The 15,455-nt window shown below is 38.3% G+C and overlaps 1 long non-coding RNA gene across 1 annotated transcript; it reads right to left on the bottom strand.

Annotated features, from left to right (window-relative positions):
• Positions 1–260: 260 nt before the first annotated feature.
• On the bottom strand, positions 261–2,379 carry LOC130013633 (uncharacterized). Its single transcript, XR_008788845.1, has 3 exons — positions 2,259–2,379; positions 1,951–2,072; positions 261–802 (listed from the first exon to the last, which is right to left on the bottom strand). It is a non-coding gene; the product is annotated as an uncharacterized LOC130013633 (long non-coding RNA).
• Positions 2,380–15,455: the final 13,076 nt, after the last annotated feature.

Raw genomic sequence — 15,455 nt, 5'->3', positions numbered from 1 at the left:
TGTTGTGATCTTACCGGGAAAAGATGGGGTTCTGATATCCAATGTTTAAGACACAATAAACATTTTCAGCGCCATTTGTAACATGGGACTCGAAGAACGAGGCTAGACATATTCTACAAGTCGTGCCAAACGGTGACCCCATATTCTTATCTGGAGACAAACATAATAAATATTATCGGTGTAGACTTGAATAACCAGACGCTAGAGATTGCCATTCGTTGAACATAACTGATTAGAAATTACAGTAAAAACAGAAACGATTAAATGTAAATCAGTTTATTTTTCTACGAAAGCACAGCTTTAAGTTTACGTGGAGATACTAAGTAGTTTTGTTGTGTTAGGGGGCTGATTCGCCACGGAGTGTACATGTATAACAATTCCATATCTTTATAACGTCTCTTTGCTCTCTCATACTAAAATGAAATTCCTTTTGCACTGGAGATTTCTTCATAATCGCCGGGCAGATAGTAGCCCTTTTATAACAATTAACACACCCTATTGCCGCAGCAATTCCTGAAGCGGGCATCGTAACTGGTCGTACCACAGCAAGCTGGACTGATGCCGGATCTGATGTTAATTCGTCCCCCGCAACATATTCTAGTGCTGTAATCGTAACTGGTTGTACCACAGCAAGCTGGACTGATGCCGGATCTGATGTTAATTCGTCCCCCGCAACATATTCTAGTGCTGTAATCGTAACTGGTTGTACCACAGCAAGCTGGACTGATGCCGGATCTGATGTTAAGTCGTCCCTCGCAACATATTCTGAATCTGGTGTCATATGTGCTTCCACCGCAAACAGCTGAAAACAGTAAATAATATCTAGACTCAAGTATCTAATGTCAATTATTGGTGAGGACAATCTCTAACATTTGGATGTTAAAATTTAACGCTTTCAATAATCAGGAATTTGCAATATATCTATTGTGAATTTTGTAAATAAATTTTGAATTTTGTAAATAAATTTTGAATTTTGTAAATAAATTTTGAATTTTGTAAATAAATTTTAAATGAATTTTGTCAATAAATTTTGAATGAATTTTGTAAATTAATTTTGAATTTGAATTTTGTAAATAAATTTTAAATTTGAATTTTGTAAACTTTGAATTTTGGAAAATAAATTTTGAATTTTGTAAATAAATTTTGAATTTTGTAAATAAATTTTGAATTTTGTACATAATGTTGAATTTTGTGAAATAATTTTCAATTTTGTAAATCAATTTTGAAATTCGTAAATAAATTTTGAAATTTGTAAATAAATTTTGAATTTTGTAAATAAATTTTGTAAATAAATTTTGTAAATAAATTTTGAATTTTGTAAATAAATTTTGAATTTTGTAAATAAATTTTGAATTTTGTAAAATAATTTTTTTTATTTTGTAAAATAATTTTGAATTTTGTAAAATAATTTTGAATTTTGTAATAGATTTTGAATTTCGTAAATTAATTTTGAATTTTGTACTAAAATTTTGAATTTTGTACTAAACTTTTGAATGAAATGTTATACAATAACCTCGTAAATTAATTTTGAATTCCAAATAGTAGAGTAATTTCAATCTACATATAACCACTACACCACATGAAGAATACACTTGTCAAGTTAATTATAACTAAAGAAATGCCACGGGGGTGGCGGATGCGAGTAACTCGTGCGTGTAAGAATGAACCGGGCTATATTGCACTAAACGTGCGTGTAAGATCACAAGGTCTGTTATTGAGTCAAGTGGCATGGCTTCGATTCCCCGCGTAAAGGAGTAGGGTCGGCTATCCAATCTCGTGTGTTTTCTCCTGGTCTTCCGTTTACCCCCCACTGCCAAACAAAGACCTCTACGCACAATCGAATTATTAACATAAAATTAAAACATATTATGTTAGTCCCGAAATAACCTAGTTTGTTTCGATTGGAGGATTATTAATTTGATATCATATCAGTTAAATATGTTTACTTACCAGTGTATGACCCAAATGCCTTTGTCCCAATAACACACACCAATACAAAAAATATACCAGGAACTAACAAATGTAGTTTTACCGCCATTTTGCTTTATAGAAATCAATTCAAACTGCTTTACCTGAAAAATATAAATGTTTATATACGCCGCCAGTGATTTCTTTAGGTTTACCTGATACCTTTAACATATGAACGAAAATTTAAAATTTAGTACATATTGTAACTAACCCTTTTTTTTTAAATAGCATGCATTGAGTTTAATAATATATGAATGAATGAAACAAAATATTAGTTACGTTGTACTTACCCCGTCTAAATATGATACCGTTCTGTCAAAATGCTTTGTAATTCAGGGCTTTTTTATATGAAAATAAAACCACACGCTTGTTAATCAGAGCAAACCGTACAATATGTAAATGAATGACTGTAAACACACCGTTTGTATTTAAGTGTATTTTTAAAATTAAACGGGTTATGCGATTGATAGTCAAAATCTCCCCTTGACACTGTAATATAGTGTTCAGATAATCAAGACTACATGTATCTTGATTATATAACATTTGCTCATCAAGTGATTCGGGGGTGGGGGGGGGCTAGTGGTGGTCTAGAGTGTCACGTGTCGACGTCTAACTAGCCGGTGACCTCTGGCTTGCGGTTGTGGTTTCGATCCCTGGTGTGAGCGTATGTGGCTTGGAGATAGGGGCGCCTTCTCCACCTCGTGGATTTACTCCGGGTACTCCGGTTTACTCCCACAGGAAAGACCACTGCGCGTACGCTAAGACAATGAAAATGAAAACAAAGACAACTTGTCTGCGATATCACCTTCGGTGGAAGCTGACGTTAAACACTAAGAACAACAAGGGTCTGGGTAATCTGGATGGTATATAGATACACGACACCCGACACTACCTGAGGTTGCACGAGTGAATGCACCAGGAGAATAAAAAAGTCTTCAACACACATGGTTGTTGGTTGGTCATATATAGATGATGCATGTAGATAAATATTACAGACACGACAAAGAAAGGTTTGGAGCGCTTAATATCGATTGAGGGAGAGATAGAGAAATTGGGTTTAACGTCCTCTCGACACAAACCAGGTCATTTCGGGACTAACATATGGTTTAATTTTATTTCAATAATTCGCTTGCGCGTAGGGGTCTTTAGCAGTGTGAGGAAAGCGGGGGACCCGGAGAAAACCCACTAGGATGTACAGGCGACCCTAATCCTTGCCACGTACAACCGGGGATTCGTAACTACGCCACTTGTCTCAATGACAGGCCTTATGATACAGCACACACGTGCTAACCATTCGGCCATCCAACCCCGCTAATATCGATTGAGTGTGTCCTCTCATAACTTGGTGCTTCACATCAAAGTTGAAAACGGATAACTTAAAGATACATTATGTCAGCGTTTGATCAAGAGGTGGCCGTGCTTGAAATTTTCATTCAAATTATTAGGTCCTACTGTTATATCAAATTCCAACTGTCAAGGGGTCTTTTACGTGCACGCCAATGTGGACATGGGACCTCGGTTCTTTGTCTGGACAGCTGTCCTTGTTAGGCCCTCTGTCCTGCACCACTGACAAGGGGGAGCCACGCCGGAAAATCTGGATGAACTTTCTCGGCCAATGCAGGGATCGAACACCCGACCTCCAGGCTACGAGCCAGCGTCTTACCCACTTAGCCACCGTGAACCTCGGTTAAGGTTCAAACATGCTGTTTTCGTCGTACATGGTCATAACAGATGTCAGTATTTCATTTTTAGAAACCTACTCTACTTATGTATTTACATCCTGTTATGGAATATAGAAAGGAGTAATGACCTGGGAATTGCATATCAGCATAAAATTGTCACGTGTCACGATGGTCAAGGTCAAAGCCCTAGTGTCTCTTGCTTGTGAAAAACTGTACTACTGTGGAAATCACAAGAGCCTGTCGTGAAATGAATGGACACAGATCACCAAATATTTCTGGGTGACGAATGTAGGGCGAAAGTTATTTTAGTCTCTCTCTCCCTTTCCCCTCCTTTTGCTTGGCGATTTGTGTTGACTTTTTGGTGTAGAATCGAAAAAAAGGGTTTGAAAATACATTTTCTGCCAGATTTTGGTGAATATTCATGATTTTGAGGCGGAAGGATACAAGAGTTGTTAGGTTGGTTACGTTGAAATGTAGGGCCGGAAATTGCATGTTTACTTGTCTCTACTTCCAGCTTGTGTATCTCAAGTTTTTCATGGTGAACCTCATACATGCTTTTGGGCAAGAGTTTGCCACATGTTGCTCCATCTGTGGCAGAAATCGTTCTACCCAACGAAAATTTGGGAAAAAGTTAGAGCCGGTCTAAGAGACGAGAATTAACATTAAAGTCAATGGGGAAATAATTATATAGTGATTTGTGGCCGAATGACAGAAATCAACCCGTGGTAATTATCGGCCTTGATGCTACCCGAGACAGACCGGGGGTCGAGGATATCTAAACCATTATGTACCATAGTTTTGTAAATAAGGAGGTCGATCGTCAAATGAATATGAATTTTCCGATATGTTAATCGCGAAATGACATAGTTGCTCTTAAATGAATATATTGTTAGCGCTCAAAAAATATCTGGATGCAAGAGACTTGGTGTAGAAAATTCTTGGTACACCGCGCTGTTAACCACCAATAGATGTTTTAATGACAATAATTCAAATACTTTATTCAGCTCGGCGCAAGACTTAAAATGAGTACATACAGTTCGTTTAGCTTGATTATTATGTAGATATAATCTATATGTGTTGCATATATCGGACCTTTCGGTTGAATCATATCATAATCTTATTTCATAGTTTTACGTATTTGTCGACATAATACTTAAAATGTACAGATCCTGTTCGTTTAACTTGATTATAGATATTATGTATCCGTGTTGCATATACGACCTTTCGGTTGAATCATATCATAGAAGTATCTTATTTCATAGTTTGTCGACATTAAGGTGTGCTTGTTCTATTGTTCCATTTAGCCTATGCATTTTCTTGATTGACTTGACTAAACAAAACATTTTGTAGGAATGTCGGCTTTTATAGATTGAACAAAAAGCTGATAAATGTTGCGATGTGTGGAACATGCTTGAGGCGATTTGTAACAAATCTCAGACACGATATATATTTGATACTAGTTGAGCATCAGAACAACATGATTATTTCATTGGAAAAGGGGCGCAAATACCCAAACGAGTCGGACAAACTCTAAACCAACTGTGTCCCCTTCACTGGGCCCCTTCAGTGCCTGTCTACCTGTGGAATAACATGTACATTATTTGTATCTGTTAAATTTGTGCGGTTTATATATTAGATTAATATTATTATTTACATATGGGCGGGGAATGATAACGTCTTACCCCAAACAAATTGCAAAAGAAACCAGAAAGTTTCAGAGAGCGATATCTCGTATCACATGTCACGGATGAAACACATGTCACGCTAGACACCTTTTATTTAAATAAGTCTGATTTCACACTGATTTTAAGGTTTTGCCGATTTTAAATGTTTTATCCATTAGTCAATTTAAAGAAATTTCTATTTTCGAAAACTGGCACACAATCCGGAATGGCTCTAGACCAAAACATCATGCAATTTCAGGCATTTATTTTGCCGACTAGAAAGTAAAAAGGTTTTATCTCCCAAATTACAATTTAAAGTTTCATTTTTCACTTTATCCGTCTGCACAAAAAAATCTGATTTTTAAAAGCGTATGCAAGTTAAATATATTTAATAGCGCTTTTATCTGGTGTATCTTTTATTTCATTTTCTTATGAATTAGACTATATTATTATAACAATAATGTGCGGGGTTTTTTTGCATAATAATACTAATAATAATAGCTATACTTTTCGTTTAAAAAATGTATGTTTTATCTGTTTTTCGTGGAATTCTATGACATATCCATCTACATCCCTGTCAAGTGCAGCTAAGTTCGACACAACAGTATGATAGAACATAAAATAGATAGTGAGTAGGTACAAATACTTGGGACCTAAGATGGCGTCTTTGTACACTAAGACTTGACGTCATATTTTCATGTCGCAACTTTATCTATATACGGCTTTGGTCAAGGTCCTTTAAACATAGAAATAAATAATCCACAGCGTACCAGAATAAGCGCCGAATTGTAATATACTATTCAAAAAAAGTAGGGGATATTTGATTTTTAAGTGTTATTAAAGTCACCTAATGAAACTGACGAAGAAACAAATGCCAAAATGAAATGAACTTCACATTCATCGATTTATTCCAAATGATCGTTAGACTAAGTAAGGCACAGACTGACCATTATAAGGGTAAAATGATACCCGGGGTCAAACAGCAAAGTTACCACAGCATCACAACCAAGTCAGTAACGGGTAAATCCTCCTCTGTTTGCCAAACAAGCATTGGTCCGACGTGGCATACTCCTAATGAGACGTCTAAGGTCATTTTGGTCCAGATTGTCCCATTCCTGTTGCAACGCAGCAGCAAGTTCTTGGACATTGGCAGGACGTTGTTGACGTTGACGTAACCTCTGTCCAAACATGTCCCAGACATGCTCGATGGGGGAGAGGTCGGGACTCAGTGCTGGCCAAGGTAATGTGGTGATGTTCTGTTGTTGGAGGTAACCTGTAACGATCCTGGCCCTGTGACATCTTGCGTTGTCATCCTGGAAGATGAAACGGCGGCCATGACGTCGTGCGAACGGCACAACATGGACTGCCAAGATGTTGTCCCGGTAGTACTGGCCTGTAACACGCTCTGCAACAACATGTAAAGCCGTTCTTCCAGCAACAGTGATGCCTCCCCACACCATAACAGAACCACCCCCAAATCGATCATGTCTGATGACGTTAACGTCTTGGAAGCGCTCGTTTCGACGACGCCACACCCTCCTACGTCTGTCCAAAAAATCAAAAGTGAACCTTGACTCATCTGAAAACATCACATTGCTCCAGCGTCGATTATCCCAGTGTTGACGTCTTGCCTGAATGTGATGATCTCTCAAACAAGGGATCACGCGAGGACGTCGGGCGCGAAGGTGACCCCTATGCAGTCGATTCCGAATCGTCTGGCCACTCACTCTCACACCAGTGTCTGTTTGAAGACGAGCGCTGATCTGATTTGCTGTGATGACACGATTTCTCAAGGCCAAGGTACGGATAAATCGATCCTGGGCTTGAGTTGTCGCCCTTGGTCGACCTGAGCGTGGTCTGTCCTGTACAGATTGTGTATCACGGTATCTGGACCATAGCCTGCTTATGACAGACTGAGAAACATTCATCGTCCGCGCCACAACCGCCTGTGTTGTGCCGATCTGTAGCATGCCAAGGGCACGTAACCTTTCATTTTGGGTAAGCCGACGCATATCAAAATTTGTTTTCTGGTCACTAAAACAATTAAACTGATGTTTCCACCCTGGAATTCAATGCCACAATGACTGTAACATTCAAAGTCAGAGTCGTGCAAATCTTGGGTTGGACCCCCATGATGATCCCAAGCATCACCTGCATTCCATGCGGTAGCTATTGGTGCGTTTGGGCGTCACATGTAACTGGAAATGTTTCTTCTGTTAGGTTCTATAGTGACTTTTTTCGTAGTCATTTGCATATTTTAGTATTATGCCCCCAAAATCAAATATCCCCTACTTTTTTTGAATAGTATACAAACACAAATCTGTTAGCTACGTAAATATTATTCCACATCAAGTGACTGTTAAAACCGACAATTTTTAAAGATGCATTATTCAAGAGCTAAATCTGCCTATTGCAGGTCTTTCTTTAGGTCTTAAATGTTAAATCATTAATTAGACATTTATTAAGTTTTCGACGCAAAAAGTTCAGCATATCCAGAAAAGCGAGAGAGAGAGAGCGTTTAACGTCCACTCGACACACACACTAAACTAGGTCATTTCGGGACTAACATATGATTCAATGTTATTTCATTAGTTCGCCTGTGCGTAGGGGTCTTTAGCAGTGGGAAGAACCGGAGAAAACCCCAGAGATTTTACAGGCGACCCTACTCCTTGTCACGTACAACCGGGGAATCGTGACCACGCCAGTTGACTCAATGACAGACCTTGTGACGCACGCGTTAACCATTCGTCCACCCAACCTCCGCTAAACGTCAAGATAACATGTCTAAGTTACGTCACAGCGATAATAATTGATGCAATTCTCCTAGTTGATTAATGAATTGATATTTCTTTTTTTTAAAAAAATTTTTTTTATAACGACAGCATTATAATCCACTGACAAATGGTTTTCATCTTAATGTATATTGAATTAGTCTTCTAAAAACATAAATAAACGTCATTAAGGTGAAATAAAATGGGTTTTACCGTCCTACTGTTCTATACCGACTGGGTTAATGAAGACGGGCATACGTCATACAGTGTGCCATGAGGCTAGTCTTATTCCGATTTTCAACTGGTTTAGATAATAATGTATATTAAATTATTCTACAAAGAATATATTAACATCATTTCTAAATACGAATATGTATAAATGTATTTTATTATAAAACACAATTTATATGAAAAGCAATAACTGGTTTATACACATGAAGCACGACGTTTCGACAAGTATCCTTGTCATAATTTGACACAGAAATATGCGCTGTGTATAGCAGTGCTTGAGTGGTATTGGGTATGTTCAAAAGGAACACTGCGAGGAGTGTTGGGACCCCTAGGCTTCAGTCAGCTTGCCAAGCCAGGAGGTAACTCTGGCACTGCTGACGACTTCTCACAGCTTACAATTAATTATCTCCTGCCTGTGTGATCTCATGAAATTAAAATCAATTAACGGGGATCACGTCTCCAACTTCGTGGGTTTCCTCCGGGTCACCCCCCCCCCCCCTACACACACACACACACACACCGCCAAATGGTTAGCGCGTTGTATCATAAGGTATGTCATTGAGTCAACTGGCGTGGTGTCGATTCCCCAACCCTCAAATTTGTACCTGACAAAGAGTAGGGTCGCCTGTCCAACCTCGTGGGTTTTCTCATGGCCCTCCTACTGCTAAAGACCCCTACGCGCAAGCGAATTTTTGAAATAAAACTGAACCATACGTTAGTCACGAAATAACCTAGACTATCGCGTGGGCGTTAAACCCCCCTACCCCCCTCCCCATCCCCAACTATAAAAGGGAATCATTGAAACAAAATTAATCCATATGTTCTTCCCGAAATGACCGGGTTCGTGTTGAGTGGAAGTTATATCCCATTTCTCTTTTTGTCGGTGCTGACAAACAGGATGTAAAACCCGCGTTTGTTTTCATTTCATTTCTGTCACAGGTACGAAGTCAAGTGGGAAAGACGCTGGCTCGCTAGGGGTCTTTAGCAGTGGGAGGAAACCGGAGGACCGGAAGAAGACCCACGAGGTTGGACAGGCGGTGGTTAAGTGGGTAAGACGCTGGCTCGCTAGCCTGGAGGTGGCGTATTCAATCCCTGCATTGGCCGAGAACATTCATCAGGATTTTCCGACGTGGTTTCCCCTTGTCAGTGGTGCAGGACGGAGGGCCTGACTAGGACAGCTGTCTAGTCGTTTGGATGGGACCAAAAACAGAGGTCCCGATTATACATTGGCATGCACGTAAAAGATCTCTTGGCAGTTGGAATTTGATATAAGCGTGGCCATAGTGCCGTTGACCGGGCAAAATTTCCCTCTTCATTAGCCCAGTCGGTTCAGAACAGTAGGACGTTAAACCCCCATTTCATTTCATTTACCTACCCCACTTTATTTCATGTAATTTCCTTGAAGGAAGAAAGGCCATGATGTAGTGACGTGGGGAATAAAATAACCAATGCAATTGATGTACTTGTGAACGTCTGTATATCGGGCCATCTTCAGAGCTATTTCATTAATTTCTCTGTTTCCATGTCATTTCATAGTGCAAGCAATTACACCATGAATTTCTACAACCTTTGCAAAGCCCATGTGTTCATAAAATCTAAAATTATTCCATGATATTTACGTGTAACACGCGTATAAACACATGAAATAAAAAAATGACCCCTTGAAATATTTGTAGAATAGACGCCCCTATTTTACGAAAAACAAGTTAAACAGCTTGAACAATGCAATATGCGGCTCCAAAATCATTCGCCAAATTAAAATTACACAAACCACTATGATTACTGCCAACATGGTTTTAGAAAAAATTCTAAAAGGCGGGAAAATGGTTGAACAGAGCAATTAATATCGTGTAATTTAAGATTCCAATCTAGAATGAATTTAAGTTTCTTCAAGTTTTTGCTTCCGCCATTAATATTTTCCATCTTAATATTATCGATAAAAATCAATTTCTGTGGTTTGATCATTTCTTTTCACTAAGATAGACTAAATATTGGAACATTCAAAATTTAAATATAGGATATAGCATGTCAATTGAAATGGTAAAGAAATTAATATTTCTTCCTGGCTAATTCCATTACATGCATCGGTAGCTCAAAAGGTTCCTTACAAATACTTGACTGGTGGAATTAAATTCTAATTTAGATTTTATCCTGCTACCGATCTGTTCGGCTTCTCGTTTCCCTTTTCATTGATTTTATTCGTAATTACGTCTCTTCTTATTTGAATAAAGATGGCGCGATTTATCTATTGACCTTTCGGAACATGCTAAATTCGATTTGTTGTAGATCTGATCCACGTATATGTTTGACGCTGTTTATGTTTAAAACACAATATATTCAATATGTAAAATATAAAATATGTAAATCTGGAATCAGACCGAGGTTGAATATATATTGTATTGCCTGCCGGAATGCCCCTCTATAAAAAAAATCTATTAAAAGAAGTCATGTTTGTGTCACGTGACTTGACTGACGCGGTACCTAGCAACGGTTGCGAAGCCGGGGGAGAATTCATTGCATATACAAGACGACGTTGTCTTTAAAGATGGGTTCCCAGAAAAGTATTTATCGTGTGGTTATTTCCAATAAAAGTATGGCAATTTTGGTATATATGGAAAGTAAAGATATCCAATCTTACTACAAAAATACTGGATTCCCCGAAAAACACTCATGGAGCGTATACAGGACAGAAATGTAAAGGTTCCCCTAATCAACAGCCCGACGATTAGGAACTTCTCTGCACGCGTGATGTCAAAGGTCACAAGCGAACATTGAGCGCTTGATGTACAAGTTGATAAACTTTATGAAGAGTTAGACGTACAATACTTTCTGAGATAAAAATGACGGAAAAAGACGCGGGTAGTGGATAATCCGAGAATTTAATTGGGATTCAATATTTGTAATAAATAGTAAGCGATTAAAGACAACATCGTCTTATGTATGCAATGAATTCTCCTCTGACTCCCAAGATGTGACGTAAACATGACCTGGTTTGATCGAATTTTAATAGCAGGGCATTCCTTCGCAATTACAATGTTTGAGAAGGATTTGAAGCATAATTATGACAAATTAATTAGTTTGAATATGTTTTTGGTCCATATATACCATTAAATCACCAAGTTTGTACACGGGAACCCATCTTTAATCGCTAATTAAATTCTCGGATTATCCACTCCCCACGTTTTTTCCGTGGTTTTTATCCCAGAAACTTTTGTACGTTTAAGCTCCCTATCAAGTTTATCAACATATAATGCTGGGAGATCAGGCAATCTTCGCGTGCAACCTTTGGCGTCACTCGAGCGGACAACCCTAATCGCCGGGTTGCCGGTTAATGAAACCCTTACATTTTTGTCCTGTATACGCCCCATGAGTGTTTTTCTTCGAATCCAGTATTTTTTTATTTAGATTGGATGTTTCTAATTTCCATATATACCAAAATAGCCATTCTTTTATTGGAAATAACCACCCGATAAATACCTTTCTGGGAATGTATCTTTAACACCGCTCTTTTCCACTGTGCCTTTAAGTGTTGATATATATATATATATATATATATATATATATATATATATATATTGAGTGTTTTATATTTATTTGCGCTACAATGATTTGTGTATTTTATTATTCTTTTTTTTTATATTTTACAAATTGTTTTTGTAAAGGCCACTGAGCAACACCTGTGTTGGATAGTCGGCGCTATATAAATGATAAATTGTTATTATTATTATGTTATGACGTGAGATAGATCGATAAAAATTTCAATTCGTCATATCTTTGTAATTACTGAACAGATCTGGGCAACGTTAGAACAGATATTAGGACGTAGGATAGATCGATGAAAATTTTAATTTGTCATATCTTTGTAATTACTGAACAGATCTGGGCAACGTTAGAACAGATATTAGGACGTAGGATAGATCGATGAAAATTTCAATTCGTCATATCTTTGTAATTACTGAACTGATCTGGGCAACGTTAGGACAGATATTAGGGCGTAGGATAGATCGATGAAAATTTCAATTTGTCATATCTTTGTAATTACTGAACAGATCTGGGCAACGTTAGGGCAGATATTAGGGCGTAGGATAGATCGATGAAAATTTCAATTCGTCATATCTTTGTAATTACTGAACAGATCTGGGCAACGTTAGGACAGATATTAGGGCGTAGGATAGATCGATGAAAATTTCAATTCGTCATATCTTTGTAATTACTGAACAGATCTGGGCAACGTTAGGACAGATATTAGGGCGTAGGATAGATCGAAGAAAATTTCAATTCGTCATATCTTTGTAATTACTGAACTGATCTGGGCAACGTTAGGACAGATATTAGGGCGTAGGATAGATCGATGAAAATTTCAATTCGTCATATCTTTGTAATTACTGAACAGATCTGGGCAACGTTAGGACAGATATTAGGGCGTAGGATAGATCGATGAAAATTTCAATTCGTCATATCTTTGTAATTACTACCCCCGTCACACCGGGGTGTCTCCTTACTGCGACGGAAAATGATCACAGAGCGCGTCAAGGTCGCCATAAGCGCGGTAAACGCGTGGTGGAAACGCCAGATATCGTGCTGTGGTCTCCATGGTCGTGAATGATCGCCTAGTCAACGCGCTTGTTTTAAGCATGTTCAAAACAAACGCTAAGACTTTGCGATCTAACCTTGAAAGTTGTAATGCCAAGTCAGACCGGGGTGGCGTACTTACTGCGCGGCGACCGTACGGCGACCAGAAAATTCACAAGGTCGCCGGCAAACGTGAACACAACGTTAGGACTGATATTCCGGAGATTCCACTTTTACAATACTATAGTAAGAGCAGCTTCTTACGCAATCTGATTAAAACACAGATCCTATTTCGTTTCGTTTTTTATAGTTCAAAATTTCGTTTTACTTGTCTTTACTACAGTAGGATCTGGAAGAGTTGCTATATAACCCGCGTTCTGGGTGATGTGAGCGATTAGCCAATGGAACGGTCTATTACGGCGAGTTTTTGGTGTGAGGTGCACGGAATTGTGGGTACCCCACTAGACACATCAACGCCGATTGGTTAATCAAATGTCTGACACGTCATAGGGTCAAAAGCTGCTCGTATTACCTCTGACGTGACCTCCCGCGACAACCGGTCAGATCTTCATGTAGTAGAGGCTATTGAAAGTATAAAAAACGAAACGAAATATAGATCAGTGTTTTAATGAGATTGCCCCTAACTCTTAAGATCACGCATAGCCTTTAAAGCTCAACTTTTAAAGATTTTACTTTCAGTATTATCTGGTTACAAAGACCCAAACTTTAGAAATTCCTACATTAAAAAATCTAATCCCCTTTCTTTTAAAAGGGATTCTAACTTTCAAAGATTAATGATTCCGTCTTTTTAAAAACACATCGCCATTAAAATCATTACGACTTTCTTAGAGATACGGCTTTTCAAAGATCACCTTTTAAAGAGATTTTCCCTTTTTTTTAATTCTTTAAAACATCTCGCCGTTCGCGATTTATTTTTCCATTACTCGGGTTAAGTTAAAACACCAACACACTGATATTGCAAAGAGTTGAAGAATTAGAATTTAGTTAGTAAAAGCTGAAAACCACTTAAAATTGTAAAAGTGTAACAGACGATAAAGTAATAAAATACCCTGCTCCATCTACTCGATACAGCAGACAAGATTAACACAATTGTGGTTTGATTTGGTGAAAACTGACACAATTACTATCATAAACCAAAACTAAGTAGAATTTGATGAAGAGGCGACGTCGGGCTTTATCTCGTCTAAGCTTGCCCACGGCGAAACTATATTATTTATTAGATCTAACGAGATTTTGACTAATAATAAGTAGGAAAATTGTTACCAATATGGTAGAAGAGACGCCAGCTGAAGTCGTCCTGGTAATAGATGTTTTAATAAGTTTGTTCTAAACACGGCTATCCATCAAGCAATGGGCTTTACATATGTCGTTTAATAACATGGCGGAATAGATGGAGGTAGAATATTTATTGTATTGCCTGCTAACTGATTTCTATCGTCGAGTCATGGCGCTAGAGAGAGTTTATAGTGATCAATCAATGAGATCGATATAGTTCTGATCCTCTACTGGGCACGACCTTCTCCAGGAAATGGGTTATAAGAAAGTTATTGCGAGATGAGCCAATGGTCTCCTCCAACTTCTACAATCTTTTCACTGATTGATAATCCAGATGTAAGTTTCATTCAATTTCTACTTTACTCAATGTCAATTTCTGACATGGAAACAGAGAAATTAATGAAACAGCTCTGAAGATGGCCCGATATACAGACGTTCACAAGTAGATCAATTGCATTGGTTATTTTATTCCCCACGTCACTACATCATGGTCTTTCTACCTTCAAGGAAATTACATGAAATAAAGTTGGGTATGAAAAGGAAATGAAATGGGGTTTACCCTCCTACTGTTCTGTTCCCATTGGGCTAATGAAGACGGGTATACGCCATACAGTGTGCTATGAGCAAAATGTTGTCCGGGCAGCGGCACTATGGCCTACTCTTATATCGAATCCCAAGGGATCTTTTACGTGTACGCCAATGTATACACAGGACCTCGGTTTTTCGTACCATCCTAACGAATAGACAGCTGTCCTTGTCAGGTCCTGCGCCACTTGCAAGGGGAAACCACGCTGGAAAATCCCGTCCCCAAAAACATATGTATAATAAACCATTGATGTTTGTTCCATATAACTGTGTTAGTTCTGTATACCCTCTACAAACGATATACACGGAATATCGTCAACATTCGCTATCCCCTTCAAACGATATAAACGGAATATCGTGAAAATTCGGCTTCCTCTAAAACAGGATATGAGCAAAGCGCCACCTTTAATCTTCGCTTAAATCCTTTGATGGGCCTCTTTGTAATCCGATTGAACCCGAGTTAGAAGTTTCTCGACCCTTGATATTTTGATTTTGTTAATCATCAATTGGCAACTAACAATAAATATCATCAAAACATCCAAGTAGTGTTCACACATTCGCTCACTCTCAATCAGTGCCATTTTTAAAGATGTATAAAAGTCCGAAACACTATCCGAAATTCAGATAATATTCTACAATGACAAACGCACAGCTTTGTACCTACAAGTCGCGGAGGACGATATCAT

Source organism: Patella vulgata, chromosome 7, assembly GCF_932274485.2.
Source record: "Patella vulgata chromosome 7, xgPatVulg1.2, whole genome shotgun sequence".
NCBI classification, from domain to species: domain Eukaryota; kingdom Metazoa; phylum Mollusca; class Gastropoda; family Patellidae; genus Patella; species Patella vulgata.
This window is presented reverse-complemented; position numbering and strand designations above follow the sequence as displayed.